General features: G+C 31.4%; 1 long non-coding RNA gene across 1 annotated transcript; it reads right to left on the reverse strand.

Annotated features, from left to right (window-relative positions):
- Window positions 1-2,930: 2,930 nt before the first annotated feature.
- LOC117319498 lies at window positions 2,931-10,151 on the reverse strand. The gene is made up of 4 exons (XR_004530755.1): window positions 10,096-10,151; window positions 4,068-4,192; window positions 3,427-3,495; window positions 2,931-3,020 (listed from the first exon to the last, which is right to left on the reverse strand). It is a non-coding gene; the product is annotated as an uncharacterized LOC117319498 (long non-coding RNA).
- Window positions 10,152-10,390: the final 239 nt, after the last annotated feature.

Raw genomic sequence — 10,390 nt, forward strand, 5'->3', positions numbered from 1 at the left:
GGTTGATAAAAAAAATCATGTTTACAAATTTTCAAACTATGTATCACTGGTGTTTCCATATAAACGGTTGAAAGCGTTTACTATCAAATCACAATAAAAAATGTTGATCGATATGTATTTCAAAGTATGGATTGAAAATTTATCATTTCATTGTAGATGTAGATATGATGATTTAATATCGACATTCTTGTTTTCAAAATAAATGATATAATGTTATTTGTTTCTCTCATTAAATAAAACACGAAGCAATGATCATATATCATGTATTTATAAGATATTCTTTTAATATCAAACTGATAATTTAAAATATGAAGATGAAATATCAATGCTTTTGTTATGCGTACATTTTATTTTGACATAAACGTCGTCATCAACTACATCGAATTTCATATACATCTTACACTGTATTAGATCTATGTCAATATCAGACCATTAACTGGCAACATTGTACCACGAGTTGTCCTGGATCTCTCGTTTATAAAACTGTTATGTAGGAATATGCATCAGTTCTGTAGGACAAAACTATTATTCATTTATAGGGTCCCGTCCAATAAAACAGCACGTTTCAATAAATTTTCAAAACATGCAATACTGGATTTTCAATACGAACGTTTGAAAGCATTTATTCTCAAATCACAATAAAATATGTTGTCAGAATTATTATTTCATAGTATAGATTTAAAAGCATGCGTTTCTTATATAATACTAGGTATTATGAAAGATGAAAAAAAAAAGTTGCTTAAAAGGCCAGATATATTGGAGATATTAATATACATAATAACTATGATTTACTGTTCGAAAATGGTAGCATTTAGAGAGTTGATGTGATTCGTAAAACAATACGTTTATGTAAAATAATTACTCTTTATTTTCAAAACAAAAATGCTGTCATGTGACCTTACACAGTAGAATAATCAGAGAGATTAGCATATTCCGAGTATTTCATTGTTCATGGTGTTTTATAGGGTAAACAATACTGTTATCGATATCAGAATACTGATTCACTAATATTGTGTATAAAGTGATGTATTTATTATTTATTCAATATTGAAATATCAACAAGCAGGAGAAAAGGGACTAAACATAGTTCTACATCTTATTTATCTACTTTATTGAGACTGTATGTAAGATATTAAATTTCCAAGTTGAAAAAAATGTTTTGAATGATCAATTATTTTAATTGATTATGCTACTTATGAAGCATACATAATCAATGCTTGTGTTATGTATATATTTCAGATTGATATAAAACTTGTCATCAATAATTTTGAATTTAATGTTTCTTTTACATTATAATAGAGATGTGTGGATGTATTAACATATTTTGTGTATTGCAATAAATGTCCTTTTTATCAAATTAATAAGAAAGGATATACGTATTCAGTCATTAAAAGAACAAACGTATTATTTACGGACTGTCGTCATGTTCAGTAAAAACCAGGCGGACATGGAAAAAATAAAAAAAAAACATCGTTTTCTAATATATTGTTACACTATTTATCAACAATGCTTCAATTCAATTATTTTACATCGTGTATATTAAGATGAAATCTGTTAAGTTCAAGAAAGTTTAGTTTATAGTATAGATTGGAAATCGTTTAAAGTATAAATACCCAATATTATTTATAGATGGAAAACATGTTGAAAAGGTCAAACACATGGGAGATATTGAATATTGTATACATAATCACTGTACGCAAATAATAGCATTTGCATACTTGATGTGATTCGTAAAACAATAGCTATGTAATATTAATTTTTTTTTCATTTTCAAAAGAAATCCGATCATATCATTTCTGCCTGAAATTAAAAACACGCTGCAGAATAATAAGCTCGACGCCTTTGATCAAGGGATTTACTTTTGCTGATATATAACCAATTTTCCATTGTTTGTACGCAGAATGCGACCTTCTGATTAGTTGATTTTTTTTTTCATACCACTATGAAATGAAATCCGAGAATGGCGTGAAAAATGTGATGTCATACAATTGGCGTTGCATATTGATTTGAGAAAAAAGAATCCCATATAAAACCATTAAAATTGTTCTAAAGCATTTTTTAGATTAGAAAATCATTTTCCAGTAAAGTGATCAAGAACATCATACCATACATTAGATCATCGTCATCACATGATAACACATATCATATCATCCTTGAACATTATTCAAGGGATTTCATTATACTTGGCCTTTTTTAGGGTAACTACGAATCCTATTTACATCAGAACTAATGTGGCAGATTCACTATCATCAAGTATAAAGATATTCACAATCAGGATTGTATATATCTTGGTTAGCACTAATGTTATCAACATAATATGACAGATTCACAGTTGTCAAATATATATCATACAATGTATTTGCACCGTCGTTCATCTTTGTTTGATCGGAGATCATAAGGTATGAATGCGTTCCATTAAAGTATAATACATTTTAGTAGTTGTTGTAGTTGTGCAGTTGAATGTCGAAGAATGACGAAATTGTCGATTGTATTTTTCTATGTTTAATGGTGTAGGTTAATGTATATGTTTTATCCGTGAGGTTGTACTGGTAGGAGCACGTATCTGTACGATGGATCGGTAGAACCAGTATTACATGAACAAGGTTTAGATAACATCAAAGTTATTTAGAGAAGCAAGAAACGTTGAATCAGGTTTTTGTCTTTTGGCAAATCGGATAATGTGAACGAAAGTTTTCCTGGTTATCCAGCAGCCTATATCATGAAATGCAATATTGCTTACAGATGAGGGTCACGCTGTTCAGTGTCTTAGCTTGATGCACAACGACAAACCTATCATGTAATTCTTCCAGCGAGGTTTTGTTATTGGTGTCAAGAATTATTAATCTAATGGATTCAATCAATATAGAAAGCATGGAATCATTATCCCTCTAATAAACCACAAATAGCTAGGAAGAATTACTTACCCAAATCACTGTCAGAATCAGATGAATCCCAACCATCGTCTCTGGAACCAGACGCCATGATTGACTCTAATCCCCTCTACAATGCTTCAGAAGTTTCTGTAAAACATTACCATAGAGATAATGATAATTTAAGTTTTCTTTTATCATTAACTGTGTGTCATGCATACTTTTTTATGAAGTGTGCCTTTAGTTCAAGTAAGAAACATGTTTTAGACGACATTTCTAATATTATACCCCATCTCTAACGACAATTTTGAGGACATAATAGTTACTATAGGCTTTTGGACCAAACGCTATGTATGATGATACTTCTGAGGACATAGTACTTACTCCTGAATTTGAAACCAGACGCTGCTTCTTATGATGCTCTTGAGGACACAGTGTTACTTCAAACTTCTAAACTAAACACCGTTCCTAATGAAACTTTTGACGACAAAGTGTTACTTCAAACTTCTAAACCAAACACAATTTCTAATAATACTTCGGACGACACAGTACTTACTCCTAAATTCTGAGCAAGACGCCATTCCTAACGAGGCTTTTGGTTGTCACTCACAGGTTGGTTTAGTTGCTGTAAAAGAAGATCTGAGAATCATTAAAACAAAGATAACCACTGATGAATCAACGTCCACTGTATCTTAAACGCTTTACTTAGACATGCTTGCCCGCTGTGCGTCTGATACTGCCCAACACCAATTTAAAGCAATAGAAGGAGGAGAAAGCTGTATGGTACAAAAAGCTAACATTCGAAATTGAGATCTAACTTTATATCACGGTTTTGTTTTTTTGTTTTTTTTTACAATCATTACAAACACTAAGTAATGTGTAGGTACCGATCCAATAGTACACAGGTAGGGATATGCTATTTTGTAATGTTACGGTAGGTATATATCATTTAGTTTAATTAACGGTAGTGATTTATTATTTAGTGAAACTACGTGAGGGACATAGCATTAAGTGATACTACAGTAGGGATATATCATTTTGTAATACTACGGTAGGAATATATTATTTTGCAATAGTACATTGAGCATAAAGCGTATCATTGAGTAGCAATATTACAGTATATATGCTATGATATATCATCATATTCTTGTTTGATAATATTTATAAATACTACGATGATTTTTGAAACAGACTTACATAGATAGTGGCTGGCACATTTTCATCACATTGTTCCACGTTGTTTGGTATCCATTTGTCCTCCAGTATTAGGATGTGTACTGGACGAGAGCGCTATACATCAAGTAAGTATCTGTCACTGTTTCCTGTGTGTAATAAAATCAGTTCTAGTGAGTGACATGAGAACTGGAATTTTAGCAGGGCTTAATAGATACCTCTTACTGGCGAATCCTATAGAAGGTCACACACTATGTGGTTAAAGGCAGAATAGAATGTTCTACCATGTAAGTTTCAAAAAATGTATACGTGTATGCTCTTTTCGTCTGCTATTAACTATTTAATACTAGTTTCTGCATAACACTGATAGTTCGATGTCAGACCCCTTTCTCAATCCTGAAATTAGTCTTAGTGCCTCTAACTGGATTTTTCCATAAAGAATCACCCTGTTCTAACATTGGTCTTGTAAACGATTTATATGCTTATAAAAAGCCAAGGCAGCTGTTTGTGTCCCTTGTCTTTCCTTAATTTACATATCAGAGATTATGTTTCCCCATAAGTATGAATCAGCAATGATTAACAGGCATACTTTGTATCTTTATATCTTGTAACATCGAGGAATGTGTTTATGATATTTTCAAGAGCATAGCCTAATGTATAGCAACCATGTCATGTCATTCTGACCGTATAATATCAGTTTTATTAAAATGAGACATTTTAACATTGCCCTGAGATCCTTGATTTAGTTCTGAAAGAATAAGTAATAAGTAAGCATTTTTGCAGTAATTTATTATATCAGCCCCGAGTAATATCCACAACCGCCATTTACAGGTAAATATAGAATCAGTGTTTAGATGTGTTTACAAGTCAAATCCAGTCAAGCCCATGGTCGTATTGTGTTATATATATACAATTGGGAACATTACATGTAACAAATAAACCAATATAATATGTGATTGATGTGGTAATTAAGTGGAATTAGTGACAAATAAAAACAATATATAGTATATGTGTATATGGTTGATGTGGTAATAAAGTCGAATTGATAACAAATAACCCGGTATAGAATATGATCGATGTGGTAATAGAGTTGAGTCAGTAACAAATGAACCAATAATGAATAGTGTTAATGTGGTAATAGAATGGAGTCAGTGACAATTAAAAAAACCAATGTAGTATATGCTGGATATGGTAATATATTGGAGTTAGTAACGCATAAACTATTATAATATATTGCTATATGGTGGATGCGGTAATAGAGTGAAGTCAGTAACAAATATACCAATATAGTATATAGTGGATGTGGAAATAGAGTGGATTTAGTAGTAACAAACAACAAAAATTATGTTATGGATTTAACAATATAGTAGACTGAGCAACAATAAACCAATATAGTATATGATTATATGGTAGATGTGGTAATAGATTGGAATTGGTTACAAATAAAACAATACAATACATGTGGATGTCGTAGTAGATTTAAGTTAGTTACAAATAAACCAATATAGTACGATTGATGTGGCAAGAGTTAAAATAAATAGTATATTGTAGATGTGGTAACAGAGTGTAGTCAGTAACACATAAACCATTATAATATATGGTTGCATGGTGGATATGGTAGTAGAGTGGAGTCAGTAATAAATAAACAAACATAGTATGTGGTGTACGTGGTGTACGTGGTCATAGAGTGAACTAAGTAATAAAAATGTAGTTTACGGCGGCTGTGGTAATAAAGAGGAGGAACGAATAAATAAACCAATATAAAATTATCCGATTGAATGGTATTAGTGTTTTTTTATTGACAAATAAACCATTATAGGCTTCAATATATGTGTTTATAGAGAGGAGATAGTAACAAATAAACAAATAGTGTCTATAGGTTTTGGTACATCACTCAGAAAGTATATCCGTTATGTTGTATTATATAATTGTATACATTGGGGCGTTGCTACATATTTAATACCTCAGGAACCTTATATCAGGATGAATGTAGATTTCATTTAACTTAATGTGTTTCCCAATACGTTAATTAGTTATGTATTACGTTTCGAGGAATCCTACCTTTTTTGATGAAGTTGTTTTACTTCTGTTCTGTTCTGAACAGCGTCCGGGTAGCCATTTTAGTGTAGTCACACCTGAGGAGGCGATATGCTTATGTTAACTATAAGGTTGGACTTAAATCTCTATAATTTTTAGATACAACAAATCTTACCATACAGATGTTATCTGCCAGACGGAAATCAACTTTCATAAGTTATTTTCAGTATAAACTCGCATCAAATACTATAGCCTTTAACAAACTCGATTCATGAAATAATACATGATTATTCGTAAACGAAACATTCGACGACAGACATTTCCTACACATACACTATCACTGAGTGATGGCTGTTGATGACTCACTTGTACTATGGTCGATATTACCTTCTTTTTTATCTAAATGTGACGTGAATATATAGGTCGATCACGTACATGATTCAATACATAACACTATGATAAAAAATAGACCCTTGTTAAGAAACTTTTCAACATTTTTTATCATTTATTGTTACTCATCCAGTTAATCTGATCTGAATATTGTTCAATGTTCATTATGAAGTGTGAGGGTGTAGTAATAGAGTGGTGCTAGTGACAAATAAACCAATATAGTATGTGATTGATGTGATAATAGAGTGGAATTAGTGACAAATAAAAACAATATAATATATGGTGGATGTGGTAATAAAGTCGAGTTGTTATAGTATATGATCGACGTAAAAGAGTGGAATTAGTGACAAATAAAAACAATAACGTATATTGTGGATATGTTAATATATTGGAGTTAGTAAAGCATTAACCATTATTAGATATGGTTGCTGTGATAATAGAGTGGGGTTAGTAAAAAATCAAGATAATATAGTATATTGTGGATGTGATAATATATTGGAGTTAGAAACGCATAAACCATTATAATATATGGTGGATGTGGTATAAGAGTGAAGTTAGTAACAAATATACCAATATAGTATATGATTATATGGTGGATGTCGTAATAGGTTGGGGATAGTTACAAATAAACCGCTGTAGTATATGATCGATGTGGTAATGGAGCTGAGTCAGTAACAAATAAACCAATATAGTATTTGGTGGATGTGGTAATATATTGGAGTTAGTAACGCATAAACCATTATAATATATGGTGGATGTGATAATAGAAAGGGGTTAGTAGCAAATAAAAACAATATCGTATATGGTGAATGCGGAATTAGATGGGTGCTAGTAACAAATTAACCAATATAGTATATGGTGAATGTGGTAAAAGAGTGGAGTAAAAAACAAAGCAAAAAAAGCATTTGTGGATTTAATAATATAGTAGAGTGAGCAACACATAAACCAATATAGTATATGGTGGATGTGGTAATAGATTTGAGTTTGTTACAAGTAAACCAATAAAGTATGATTGATGTGGCAAGAGACTACTGCTATCAACAAATAAACCAATATAGTATATGGTGGATGTGGATGTGGATGTGGATGTGGGGGTAAGTAACAATTTAACAAATATAGTATATGGTGGATGTGGTAACAAAGTCGTGTTGATATTAAATAAAACGCTATAGTATATGATCAATGTGGTAATAGAGTGACGTCAGTAAGAAATAAACCAATGTAATAGATACTGGACGTGGTAATAAAGTAGACTTATTAATAAATGAACCATTATAGTATAGGTGGTGTGGTAATAGAGAGGAGTTAGTAACAAATAAACCAATATAGTATATGGTGGATGTGGTTATAGAATGGAGTAAGTAACAAACAAATCCATTATAGTATATGGTTGATGTGGTAATATAGTGAAGTTAGTAACAAAATATATAGTAAATGGTGAATGTGTTAATAAAGGGGAGTTATCGACAATAAAGAAATATAGTTTACGGCGGCTGTGGTAATAAAAAGGAGTAACGAATAGATAAACCAATACAGTAGTATGCAATGAATGTGGTATAAGAGTTTTGTTATTGACAAATAAACCATTATAGGCTACATTGCTTGCGTTTATAGGGAGGAGATAGTAAAAATAAACGAATAGTGTCTATAGATTTTGGTACATCACTCAGAAAGTATATCCGTTAGGTTCTATTATATAATTGTATACATGGGGGCGTTGCTACATATTTAATACCTCAGGAACCTTATATCAGTATGAATGTAGATTTCATTTAACTTAATGCGTTTCCCAATACGTTAATTAGTTACGTATCACGTTTCGAGGAATCCTACCTTTTTTGATGAAGTTGTTTTATTTCTTTTCTTTTCTGAACAGCGTCCGGGTAGCCATTTTGGTGTAGTCACACCTGAGGAGGCGATATGCTTATATTAAATATCAGGTTGGACTTCAATCTCTATATTTTTTATATACAACAAATCTTACCATACAGATGTTATCTGCCAGACGGAAATCAACTTTCGTAAGTTCTTTTCAGTATGAACTTGCTCCAATTACAATAGCCTTTATCAAACTCGATTCATGAAATAATACATGATTATTCGTAAACGAAACATTCGACGACAGACATTTCCTACACATACATTATCACTGAGTGATGGCTGTTGATGACTCACTTGTACTATGGTCGATATTACCTTCTTTTTTACCTAAACGTAACGTGAATATATAGGTCGATCACGTACATGAGTCAATACATAACACTATGATAAAAAGTATACCCTTGTTGAGAGACTTTTCAACATTTTTTTATCATTTGTTGTTACTCATCCGGTTAATCTGATCTGAAATATGTTCAATGTTCATTATGAAGTATGAAGGTGTAATAATAGAGTGGAGTTAGTGACAAATAAACCAATAAAGTATATGATCGATGTAGTAATAGAGCTGAGTCAGTAACAAAGGAACCAATACAGCATGTGGTTAATGTGGTAATAGAGCGGACTTAGTGACAAGTAAAAACAATATAGTATATTGTGGATGTGGTAATATATTGGAGTTAGTAAATCATTAACCATTATTATATATGATTGCTGTGATAATAGAGTAGGGTTAGTAACAAGTAAAAACAATATAGTATATGGTGGATAGGGTAAACTAAATGAGTTAGTAACATATTACCATTATAATATAAGGTTGTATGAAGAATGTGGTACTAGAGTGAAGTAAGTAACAAATATAGTATACCAATATAGAATATGGAGGATGTGTTAATATAGTTGATTTAGTAATAAAACAATAAACAGAACAAACATTTTTTTGTGGATGTAATAATATAGTAGAGTGAGCAACAATAAACCAATATAGTATATGATGAATGTGGTAATATATTTGAGTTTGTTACAAGTAAACCAATATAGTATGGTTGATGTGGTTAAAGAATACTGCTATCAACAAATAAAACAATATAGTATATTGTGAATGTGGTAATAAAAACGAGTTGGTGATAAATAAACCGCTATAGTACATGTATATGGTCGATGTGGTAATAGAGTTGAGTCAGTAATAAATAAATCAATATACATGTAGTATGTGGTGGATGTGGTAATAGAGTGGAGTTAGTAACACATAAACCATTATAATATATGGTTGCATGGTGGATATGGTAGTAGAGTGGAGTCAGTAATAAATAAACAAATATAGTATGTGGTGTACGCGGTGTACGTGGTCATAGAGTGAACTAAGTAATAAAAATGTAGTTTACGGCGGCTGTGGTAATAAAGAGGAGGAACGAATAAATAAACCAATATAAAATTATCCGATTGAAGTGGTATTAGTGTTTTTTATTGACAAATAAACCATTATAGGCAACATTGCATGTGTTTATAGAGAGGATATTTTAAGAAATAAACAAATAGTGTCTATAGATTTCTGTTCATCACTCAGAGAGTATATCCGTATGGTGTATTATATAATTGTATACATGGGGGCGTTGCTACATATTTAATACATCAGAGACCTTATGTCAGGATGAATGTAGATTTCATTTAACTTAATGCGTTTTCCATAAGTTATTTAGTTATGTATTACGTTTCGAGGAATTTGATTGATATACATAAATCCTACCTTTTGTGAAGAAGTTGTTTTACTTCTATTCTTTTCTGAACAGCGTCCGGGTAGCCATTTTGTGTAGTCACACCTGAGGAGGCGATATGCTTATGTTAACAATCAGGTTGGACTTTATTCTCTATAATTATATATACAACAGAACTTACCTTACAGATGATATCTGCCACATACACTAACACTGAGTGATGGCTGTTGATGACTCACTTGTACTATGATCGACATCAGCTTCTGCTTTATCTAAATGTGATGTGAATATATAGGTCGATCACGTACCTGGACATGATAAACCAAT

Source organism: Pecten maximus, unplaced genomic scaffold, assembly GCF_902652985.1.
Source record: "Pecten maximus unplaced genomic scaffold, xPecMax1.1, whole genome shotgun sequence".
NCBI classification, from domain to species: domain Eukaryota; kingdom Metazoa; phylum Mollusca; class Bivalvia; order Pectinida; family Pectinidae; genus Pecten; species Pecten maximus.